Raw genomic sequence first — 12,286 nt, 5'->3', positions numbered from 1 at the left:
CTGGAACTTCAGGATCTGTGCTTGCATGGGGGCAGCCACCTAATCTCGAGCTTATTTCACGTGCATCGTGAACAGATGCCACATGGCTGACGAATTTTGGTTATACACACTGCCCAGCAAGTGGCCTGGGGAAGACATGCTCCATCTGAGCAACAACCAGAAGGTACTCTCACCTTCTGGTACAGCTGGTAGCTTTGTTGGGTTTTAATTTTGCTAAGCATAAGTCGTAAGAGGTGCAGTGAAGTCTGGGGTGAAAAAAAAAACAACCAAAAAAAGAGAGTTGTCCAATGATTACACATACCTAAAAAAAAGTATTCTTGTTACCTTTCCAGAAAAAAAAAAAAAATACGGTAATCAGCATCATCCTACACACCTGAAATGTCCTGAAACCCACGGACATTACAAAAATAAAAAGATGAATATTCTAAACACTACAGGAACAGTTTCCAATTCATATTCTGTTCCCATCCCAATCAAGACAAAATTTTCTGATTTCCAAACAGTTTGAGAGGTATTCAAGCCATTTTATAAAGCAAGGCTGGAATTTCAATCAGGAAAAAAAAATGTCTCTAATAATGAAACTAATATTAAGAAAAGCAGCATTCAACCAAATGCTAGATGGCATCAGTGACATTTCTGAGTACTTTCAACAGTACTTTTCTTACTCTGAAATGTTCAACCTTCGCCAAGGAAAGAATCCAAACTCCAGTGAGTTTTACTCCCATGAGTAAAAAATACCTTTGGTGATAATATAAAGCTCTGTAATTGCACTATTCCTAAATTACCACTACATACTCAACATAAATTTTCATCTTAATTTTAGGATTTGTAAAAGGTGACGGTTCAATCTCACAGTGAACTTTAGACAGAAAGGTCAAATTACTGCATAAATAGAAGACCCTGGTTTTGCACAAGCATTAGCAGTCACAGCCCTGTGGAGAGCTGCCTTGAGAAACAAACCCAGCACATCACAAGAGTTCTAAAGACAGGATGAAGGGGAAGATAAAGAACCACATTGTCCAGATCTCCCCTTTCAGCAGCAACACAAAACTGCACATTGAGTCAGGCCTGATACTCTGAACAGAGAGGTCCCATAACTGTAATAACTAAAGAACAATTACCCAGTGCCCAGACCCAGTTCTGATTTTCCTGGCAAGCAATATAGCATCTGGATGGTAAAAATGACAAGATTCAGCTACAGAGGTCAGAACCTACTATTATTTTGCCAACCAGGGCCTCTGAGCTCTGAGCAGACAAAACCTGAGAAACACGAGCTAGCTGCTCATCCAGCAAACCTGCCAATACCGAGGTATTGCCAAAACAGCCCTAAGATGTTGTCCAAGTTCTGATGAAGAAAACGTTAAGAACTGATGAAGATCTGATGCTTTCAATGTATTACTGCAGAGCTGCAGATATGAACACAGACACACCTTTCTTTATTCCTATGTAGAAAACAGCTTGGATAGAAAAACACTTGACTGGCTCAATGGTAATTAGGTAAACCTTTTATTTGCTGAGGAAGATATTCTAAAATTTTGTCTTACAGTATCAAATTTGTTCCACAGCATTATTTAGTGTTCTAAAAGAAGGAGTAATTATCCAAATAATCTGGGTCATAGCACTCCGAAGAGGACATGGATAATGCCTCCCATGCTGTAAGAAGATAAACTCCAAAGGGCCTAGATTGGAGGAGACCTTCAATACATGAGCAAGCACTTGTAGGGTTCCTCCTTGCAAAACATGGACTCTAAGAGGTGAGTAAAGGCCAAGAGCAAACTGTCTTGTACAAAACTGATACCATTTTCACTTGTTTATAAACATTTTAAAAAGTTTGCAACAGTTTGATTTGTTTTACTGGATCTTGATATACTGGTAAGAGATCTGAGAGTCTGATCAGCAATCACATGGACAGAAATATCAATGCACTGTAAGAACAAGTAACTTTGACAGTTACTCTGGAAATCAGCAGGGTGGACTGGAAAACCTGTCTCACAGCAGAAGTAGGATTCCAATAATAGTTTCAGTTGCTTAACCACTCCAGAAAAATAGGATCAACTCCACTAGTGCACGCCCAACATTCAGTATCTTGCACAACTTTTACCCTGGAATTGGAAGACCTCCTGTTGGAAATTTTAATGAATTAATTTCTTGTATCTTTCTATCTTCAAAAGCCAAGGGAAGGGAGAGAGAGCCCACACCAATCTTGACATAGGGTAGACCTTGGATGAGCTCAGCTGTAACACAAAACTGCATCATTAGTTTCTTTTGCCCCCCTAAAATACTGCATTTTAAAATTCAAATTATTAAGCTGATAGAAAATGTGCTCATAATCTCCACCACCACCTTCAAATGTGCATTTTTCTCCTCCTTTCACCTCCAGTCCTCTCTGCAGCTCAGTGCAGGTTCTCCTCTTCCCCCCAGTAATAATGTTCTCACAGGACACAATGTCTGCAATGATCTGCATGCACATAATTTAGTGATGAAATATAAACAATGCACTGCTAAAAACTTGCAAACAGCTGCAAAATATGCTCACTCAGGCAGCATGAGAGAGATCTCAGCCAAGGTCTAAACTAGATGAATCCTAAGAAAGAAACATGAGCCCACTACATCTGAAGATCTGTCTGAGATTTCTAGCAAGCAGACAAAAGCTGGGAAAATAATAGAATGCAGCACTACATCACTGTAAAACTTTGATGTCCTACAACTCAATTTATTTTATACTTCAAAATAAATACAGACTGCACACTGACACTTGTGTTGCTTATTTCTCTGCTAGGGATCACATCCATGTAATGTGAGTTCACTGTGGATATTCCCAGGATCCACCAACAGTGCCTCCCACCAACTATGACCTTTAGGAAGAGAGAGAAAAGCGAGGCTGGGAGCACTGTACATTTTTGCTTCTCCAGTTCTGAGGAAGAGCCTGAAATTTACCTACTCTTATCTTTTCAACCAGCTGGTGACAGTCAGTGCTGCCATTCAGCACTCAAAAAATTCTTAGACATGACAGGTAGCCAAAGCTAAACCACAATGCAGATGTAAAAATAGGTCACAGCAGCAGGAACCATGCCTGGGACCTGGACTTTCGTTGTAGCTTTTGAGCAGCTCTTCGGTCCTCCAACGCACTCTGGGATATACTGCCACCCCTGCTTTTGGCAAGATGGCTGTCATTGAGCGGCAATTACTGTGAGTTGAAAGCATAAAAATAGCTGCTGCACAGGGTGGAAAACCTATCAGATGATGTCAAGGCCAGTTTTGAGCCCTCCCTTCCCCCCACCTCCCCCCCTCCACTTCCTTTCCTATGTCACTTTCTCATTACCTCACTGTCTCTAATTCTGAAAGTGCTTCTCTCTGCATCTTTCAGCTGTCAAAGTGAACTTTACACAGCAGCTAGAGCCAAATCAACCCCCAGCCTATATAAACTCTGCCACCTTCTCCATTCCTTGGGATTCAGCCAAGATGTCAGTTTGCCTTTCCCTGAAAACACAAGAAATCCTGAACCCCTATCTGCAAAACACTGGATCAAGAAGACTCAGTTCAGCCCAAGGAACACAACTCTGATCTGCATTTGATTAACTCAATAGATAAGCAGTTTACAACCAGCAAGGCAATATGGTAAGTGAGGTGGGGAAAGGCAGCAGCAGCAATCCCATCCCCCTCTGCTAACACTGAGTAACTCAGCCCTGCCTCTCTCTCAGGCCCTGCAGACCTGAGGAGCAAAGTGCAGCGCACAAAGCAAAAACTTTTGATTTTCCCACCTCCCACCTCCCCAGCTCGGGAGCTCAGATGTCAGTATTGCAAAGAGACTCCGGAAATATTGCTACAAGGGTTGAAAAAGAGAGAAAAGAAAGAGAAAGGGAGGCAAAGATGTTGGTTCACTTAAGGACCGTGCCTCCACTCCTCCCTCCCTCCAGGACCCTGAGCAAGCTGGGTGTGATAAAGAGAAGGAAATGGTCCAGAGGTCTGTAATATTCTAGATCATGTGCAAACAAAAGCATTATGCACCACATGCTCCTGATACTACTACATATGAGGGTAACATCTGCTCAGAAGGTGTCACCTATGCAGCCAAAGAAAATGGTGCAACTTCTAAAGACAAGTTGGTTAATTTAGTCGGATTTTCTTCAGAAAACCACTGACAGTAGTTCTGTCAATTCTGTGCTCTAAAAAACCTGCATATACAGCCTTTGACCACAAAAAGGTGCTGCTCAAGTAGAGATTTCTAGCCCAGAGAAGAAGAAATTATGGATTTCTCTGACCAAAGCAGTGGAAGAATTCTGTTCATGACAGAAAACTTCACAGTAGAGGGTAGAACAAAAGCAGACAGATTAAGAGAAAGTTTTATAACCAGTTCCCAAACAACTACAGGCCATTGTGCATATAAACCCAACAAAAACAAGCGAGTAAATTAAAAACACATATCCAAGCACATCTTGTTATTTTTACCATTTTGGTTGATAAATTCTGGTTAGATACTGTTGCATACCTCTTTATAGTTCAAAGTTACTAGCCCTTCTTCAAGTTACCACCCTGTTGTGAGCCCCCAGAACTGGGTGTATGAATGCTCTCACTCTGTTCCAGTGTAAAGTTAGAAAGATTAGCTCAAATTACCTTGGCTAAGCCAATGAGCTTTACAGTGAGAGCTCACACATCAAGAACCACATCTCAAATGCGGTGCGTATCTCCAGTGGAGGGCCTTAACTGAGAGCTGCTCCAGCTGGAATCACAACACAATTCCATATACTCCTTTCAGCTATTAGCCACCTTGCTCTAAAATATTACTTAGACCAAAGGAAGTAACAGTTCCTCGCTCTTACCTAAGAGCAATAATTTACTTGTTATAAAAGAGTCAGAGATTTCAAAACAGAGATAAGTCACCCAAGGTTCAAGTTTAAATTGTTCTTATCAGCCTTCCTGCCTACAGTTAATCTGCTAATACACCCACATGCTCCCCAAATAACTTTAACTTCTCCAGGGGTAGACACATGTGCTCACACAGGTGCAGATGTGCATTTCCCCATCCCTACCACTGCACACAGGCAGGAACACTCAGAGGTTGCAGGAACCACATACACAGAATCACAGAGAATACTGAGTTGGAAGGGACCCACAAGGAGCATCGAGTCCAACTCTTAAGCGAACGGCACTGACATGTGAGTATACACTGTGACCAGTGGAGAACATTGAGCACAAGACTTTTCAAAATATTTCAAAACATTTCCTCTTACAGGTATTCCAGCCTTTAATTTAAACCATTATGAACAAATGAAAACACCAAAGTCCAAAACATTAGGTTTTGCTCTCAAGCGCAGAAAAACAGAGTAAATTCTGGCTGCCAGACCAAGGGGGTTAGTGAGCAAGACAGAATGGAAAGGAAGCAATGTGAATTTGTCTTAAAACAGCGAATTGTTTTTAGGAGGGAGTAACTGGGAAAGGACAGGAGGAAGACACCCTTCCCCTCATGTTAAGGCATATCTAAGAGTTTGAGAAGTTACGTCACTAATTCCTGTGGTTAAGTGAAAACTATCCTGCACTTCTCTCTGCCACATCCTTTAAACATCTGGCAACAAAAGGTTTCTTCTCTATCAAGTCCTCCTACATACTGCACAAGAGGGTTACCTGCAAACACCTGGAAAATGGAGTCAATTTTTTTAAGTACCTAAAGAAGAGAGGAAACAGCCAGGCTGTACTCTGTGTTGACACACTGCTTGTGGAAGGATTAGCAAACCCTTCATTTACTTCTCAGCATATACTAGCAGAATTGCTATTAGATAAACATTCATTACATTGTGACTTCTTGTTTTGTGTGACAAGACAAGATTGTGACTTCTGTCCAGAAAGCTACTTCCTTCTCCAATTGGCAGTAACAACATCGTTGAGGCTTAATGTGACCATTATTGTTGAATTGCAATCTCAGAATCTAGATTGTTATTAAAGGTTATTTTCCCTTTATGGTTGCAGAGGACTGCTTAAAGCTGTAGCTGCTGGGACCTGCAGCAGAATATAAGATTGAACTGAGAGGAAAATAAATGGCTTCAACTCCTTTTTGCTTGGACCTCAATCCCTTTCCTTGCTTGGACTTCAATGACTTCAACTCGAACTCCGACCTGTTTTTGCTCAAGCTTTGGTTTAAGGCTCCCTGCTTAGACTACTTTTGCACCTCCTCTTTTGAAGTCCCATCTCTCAGTCACACAGCCTTCTGTGTGAGGAGGTGAAGACCGCCTAATCTGTGCAGGCAGCCAGCAACCCCCCAGGACTGGAAGTGCTGCTGGAAGAAGAAGGACCCATTATAATTCCTCTGGACAACTGGGAGGACCGAGAGGTGAGCTGGGGAAAAGGAAACATGGGTCAGGGGAATTCTGCCCAGGAGAGAGACATTTTTCTGCCAGTGTTTGAGCTACTCAAGAAACATAGCAAGTCTTTACCTTCTCAGGATTTAAAACTCGTGCTGAAGCGGGCAGAAGCTGAGGGAAAAAATGGTTCTGTGTCTACCATCTTTATAAAAGACTTTTGGGATGATATAGGGGTGAAATTATGAGACCATGCCACAAAAAGGAATAGGGTGGCAGCTGAGATGCTCCCCTCTTGGAGAGTGATTTACAAGACTATGGAAAAGAAAGAACAGCTTCAAGCTGTGGCTAATGATCCTGAATGAGCAGGAGACCCACCGAAAGCCATAAATTCTTTTGTACAACCATCCACTCCTCTTCCCCCACTGGAGGAGAAAGAAAGATGCCGGGCACCGTGATCTGTGACAGTTTTGCTGCCAGCCACTGCCCTGGGAAGTGGCGGGGGGGGGGGGAGGATGAAGACCCTTTTGATCCTGGTCCCATAGACTCTGATGATGAGCCAGACCTGTTTCCCCCAGACTCTCACGAGAACTGGGTCCATTTAAAAAGAGAAGTTTACTTGCAGGAGATTTGGAAATGGCTGAAAAGATCATAGCCCCTGTCCCATATCATGGCAGCAAATAGTGTAATCCTTGTTGGGAGGTACTGTCTTTTCAGGAGGAAAAAGAATTAAGGCAGACAGCGATTGAACACAGCATTGGGTCCTCATGTTTTGGGAGTTTGTTGAGCTCTATGCTTTCTGCATATTTAATGACACCCCATGACTTTAGGTCCCTTGTGGGGCAGATATTAACCTCTACCCAGTGTACTTTGAGGCAGGCACTTCTTTTGACTTAGGTGGGATACAGAAATCCAGATTCAGCTGCTTTAACACAGGATCACCTTGCGGAGGAGGGACTGTACACAGACCCTTCCTATCAAGGTCGTGAATATCCAAAGAAGGCTCTTGAGGGGGTAAGAGAGGCTGCAAGAAAGGCATTTTTAAAGGTCCCTGATGCAAGGATGTCTCAGAAAATTTTTACAAACGTAATTCAAGAGGCACAAGAGCCGTACATGCAGTTTATTGACAGACTGAATCAAACCCTAGAATGGCAGAGTCATTGGTTAGTACAGTTTTGTTTCTGCTTATGGAGAAATGTAGAATATATTTCCAGGTCAGGACCTAGGAATTGCTTTAGAAAGGACAGGGATCTATCAGAGGGTTAGTTGGAATATTGGTGTCTGTTTTGACCACAGAAAAATGTCGGTTACGACTTTGGGAAGTACCATATAAAAACCCCGTGATTTCCCACAGGTCACCCCTTCTTCCCTTTGGCCAGAGAGAGGCAGGTAACATCGAGCTGGGCCTGCTGCTCTCCCCCTTCTTGTGGGGAGCTGCCTGAGGCCTAGATGGATTCCATCAGCTCCCAGGTTGTGGGGGCGGAAAGGAGAGGTTGCTGCTTTACAACAACTACTTTCTCCAAACTTCCCTGGAGCAGGGAGAGATCTCTGCCGGGCCCCTGCTAAGAGCTATGGGCACCATTTAGGCCGAGGCTGCCCCGATTTACACCGAGGGGCGGACCATCTTGGTTCCCATATATCACCACACATTAAAATCTCAAATCTAAGTTTTTCACCCTGTGAAATCACACAATACTATCCAAACTACATCCCCATGATCCCCATACTATCGCTCATTTTTGGAAGCCTGTTTTAAGGCCTCAGGTCAAATGCTATGCTTCCCTGAAGTTCTGTGCCTGTCAGCACAGAGAGTCCAAAATTCTCAGCATCTCCATTTCCCACACCAAGCACCAACGTGCAAGCACCCTTGCAAAGATACCACTGGGTTGCTTTGCCACAAGGAATGAAAAACGCCCCTGCTATCTGCCAGTAGTTTGTTGCAAAGGCCCTCAGTCCCATTCACCAAAAAATGGCTGATGTTCTTTTGTACCACTGCATGGATGATATCCTTGTAGCGGTTGAAAAGCAGGACGTGATGGAGGAAGCCTTAGCCTTTGTTGTTACTACTGTAACTCAAGCAGGACTTTGTGTTGCTCCTGAAAAAATTCAGCATCAACCCCCCTGGAAATATCTTGGCTGGCGCATTAGGATTCAGACTATTACCCCTCAGCTTCTGCAGATTCAAACAAACATTTGTACACTGCATGATGCTCAAAAGCTTTTGTGGACAATTAACTGAGCTCATCCTTTATTGAGAATTTCAAATGCAGATGTGAGCCCCTTGTTTGAACTGCTCAAAGAGGAACCAGATCTCCTGTCGCCTAGGCAGCTCACATCAGCTCACCAGGCATTGCAACAAGTAGCTGATGCCATTACAAACTGACAAACAGCCCTATGGGCTCCTGAGCTACCTTTTTTCCTAATAATTCTGAACCAGCCTCATGCTTTGATTTACCAGTGGGACCCTAAAGCACCAGACCACTGGTAATTATCAAATGGATTTTTTTTTTGCCACACCAGGGGACCAAAACTATAAGCACCCAACACTAAATGATTGCAACACTTATTATCAAAGCAAGACAGAGGTTGACTTCACTTGCTGGTGTGGAGTTTAAAGTCAGTATGTTTGCCTGTTACTACTGTTTTCTTGCGACGGCTGTTACAACAATCAGAGACATTTCAGATGGTGTTGGCTAACTTCACAGGGCAACTTTCTTTGCATGCCCCAAAGCACAAGTTGCTAGCTGCTAAATTTAAACTTTAGATGAAACTTAAGCAAAGTGAAATTTCTTTGCAAGCTTTAACTGTTTTTACAGATGGTTCCAGTCACACTCACAAATCGGTAATGCTCTGGTGGGACACAAATTTTAATCTATGGGATTCAGACATTACTACTATTACAGGTTCTCCTCAAATCGCTGAATTGGCAGCTGTTGTAGAGGCCTTTCAGCAATTTTCTACCCCTTTCAATTTAATCACAGATTCTGCTTGTGCTGCAGGGATTGTCGAGAAAGCTGAAGCTGCTGTTCTAAGAGATGTGCCCAACAAAAACCTTTTTTACTGGCTACAAAAACTTGTTTCTGTTTTAGATAGTAGATAACACACGTATTTTGTGATGCGTATTAGATCCCACACTATTTTACCTGGTTTTATAGCAGAAGGTAATTGTCAGGCAGACCTGCTCACTTTAGCAGGTCTTACCAGACCACTTTGCACAGGCTAAATTAAGCCATTCATTTTTTTAATCAGAATACCACCGCACTGGCACGCTCCTTTGACTTGACTAGCTGCCAAGCTTCCAGTATTGTGGCAGCATGCCCAGACTGTCAGAGACATTCCTTTCTCTCTTCTGCTGGAGGAGTTAACCCTAGAGGGCTTCAGAGCCTTCAATTATGGCAAACAGATGTCACAAATTTTGCTGAGTTTGGCCATTTCAAATTTATTCATTCTTCTAGAGATACTTTTTCAGGTGCTTTATTTACATCCTGTCATACTGGAGAGTCAGCAAAGAACGTCTGTGATCATTTTACAAGCACTTTTGCAGTCTTAGGTATTCACATGGAAATTAAAACAGGCAATGGCCCAGCATATACTTCCCAGAGAGTTGCAAATTTTTTTGCCCTCTGGGGGTAACACATAAAACTGGGATTCCTCATTCCTCCATGGGTCAATCCATAATCAAATGAGCTCATGGCTCACTCTTATTGCAACAAAGAGGGAGAATGAGGAATGCCCTCCTGTGAATGCTTACAGAAGGCATGTTTTTAATTTTTTTAACTGCTCTTTGATAGATCCTAATCCTCCAGTTTTAAGACATTTCAGTAATAGTCTGCAGTTACAGCCCAAACAGAAACCCCAGTGTCGGTAAAGGATCCGGAGACGGGTAAAATTGTGGCACTTACACTCTTGTTAAGTGGGGTCAAGGTTATGCTTTTGTCTCCACAGAAGCTGGACCGAGGCGGATTTCAGCAAGGAATGTGAAGCCTTTCAGAGAATACTTGGTGACACCACCTGAGGATACAGCCCTGACATCGACATCTGAGGATTCGTGATTTCTCTGAGGTTACTTGTGAGAAGAGCCTCATCAGCAACATCGTGACAACAAACAGACTTATATCCTTGGGGAGACGGTTTGAGTCACCAAGATTAGGTCGTCCACTTTAGACTAACTGGTGAACCACACATCTAGGGGGGGTTGATACAGTGCCCAATTTCCATCTGAACAAATTCTCCTTGCTTTAGATTGGGAACATACTGGTCCTAGCCAAATAGTCACTGCTTCTGAGCAGGAACTTAGTTAAAGTAGCTCTTTATGCTTTGGGTGTTATTTTGTGCATGCTTGTTGTAGTGCCTTTTGTATTTTGTAATGCTTACAGAGAATGATCAATAAATCAATAAAGAAAATTTTATTGGTGCAACAGGAAGGGGGAAATATGGGAGACCAGGTGAGAGCTAGAACAGAAAGCACAATGTAGCATATGGATTGGGATATCCTGGCCTTGGTGGGATACAGGCATGAGAAGAACTTGGAAAGTACAGCATACGCAGACATCAAAGTTTTTGAAACTTTGTAGTTGTAAGTCTGCCAAGTAATGCGAACAACAAACTAATTCTGTAACTAGTGAGAAATACTTGCTTAGGGATGTGACTGCTTAAAGCTGTACCTGCATGGAGCTGCAACAGTACGTAAGACTGAAATGAGAGAAAATAAAAGACTTCAATTGCTTTTGCTTGGACTTCAATTCCTTTTCTTGCTTCAACTTCAATGACTTCAACTCGAACTCCAACCTATTTTTGCTCAAGCTTTGGCTTAAGACCCCCTGTTTTTACACTATTTTTGCACCTCCTCTTTTGAAGTCCTGTCTCTCAGTCACGTGGCAGTGGAGGCTTGGTTGAGACAAAGTAGAAGACCAAGTTTCATGATACTTTTACACCAATTCAGTGGTCAGCTGCCACTAAAAGCAGCAGCCTCCTGTTCCCTCGTCACAGATGCTCATCTCACCTCACAGTAGAAAACTACAACTGTCGGGATTATTTGAGATAGAAAATAAATTTCTCTTTAGAACCTAAATTCAGTTCTTGCATTGCCAAAAATCTATAAATCACTTCCAACATCAAATGCTCAAACTCCTCCTTTAGTGCTAAAATTCAGCTATTCCCTAGATATATCGATGCCAATCTCAAACTCTCATGGTGGCTTCAACAACTGAATTTGTTTCCAATATAAAAACGTATACTGTGTTTGAGTTTTACTCTATTAACTATGACATAAAATGAGCCTGAGACAATGTCAAAGCACATGAACACGATATGGTTAAACTCATGATATGGACACACCGATCCTAGAAAGAACTTCCAGGGTCTTGTGTGGATTCATCCCCCCCTCCACACATGCAGACCTTTCAGACCTTAAAGGAAACATAAAGCATGAATCTCAAGAAGGGGAGAATTTTAGACTAGATTTGGGATAGTTTTTACCTGGCTGCTGCTAAATTACTCCGCTTTTGATTAGCAAAAAAATATTATTGTAATGCTATGCCGGAAGAAGTCCTTTAATTCTTTCATGGAACTCATTTGCCTATCACTTTAGGAAGATGCAGTTTTGACAGTATTACCATTTCTTCTCCATAAGCTATATTTTAAGTAAATCCTAATTTGCATCAACCAAACCACAGGTCTTCTTTTCTTTATCTAAAGTGGGGTGAATGGTGGGGGGCCAAAGATACAGGCCTCCTTTGCAAGGAGCATGATTACTTTTAAAACAAATTTTATCTCATGTTCAAGATTTCTGGTAATGTCAGCCATAAAAGCAAAGAAAATGGCAAGTAAATGTGAGGGTGTATCCTCTTCCCTGCAAAACATGCCAAATTTTAGGAGTTTTAATCACCAGCTGGCCTAAAAGCATTGGAAGGCACGTAGTCTAAGTGCTTCTAATTGTAAAGATAAGTGTGCTTGGAACATGATGTTCTGATTCAGACATCAGCTTTCTGTTC

General features: G+C 42.3%; 1 protein-coding gene across 2 annotated transcripts in view; it reads right to left on the bottom strand.

Moving 5' to 3' along the window:
- Nucleotides 1-12,286, bottom strand: part of MRTFA (myocardin related transcription factor A) — a 104,428-nt gene that overhangs the window by 50,184 nt on the left and 41,958 nt on the right. The gene's annotated exons all lie outside the window — the stretch shown is intronic.

The sequence above is a fragment of the Hirundo rustica genome, chromosome 4 (assembly GCF_015227805.2).
Source record: "Hirundo rustica isolate bHirRus1 chromosome 4, bHirRus1.pri.v3, whole genome shotgun sequence".
Taxonomy (NCBI): domain Eukaryota; kingdom Metazoa; phylum Chordata; class Aves; order Passeriformes; family Hirundinidae; genus Hirundo; species Hirundo rustica.
Note: the sequence above shows the minus strand (reverse complement) of the source record. Positions and strands in the feature narration are given on the sequence as shown.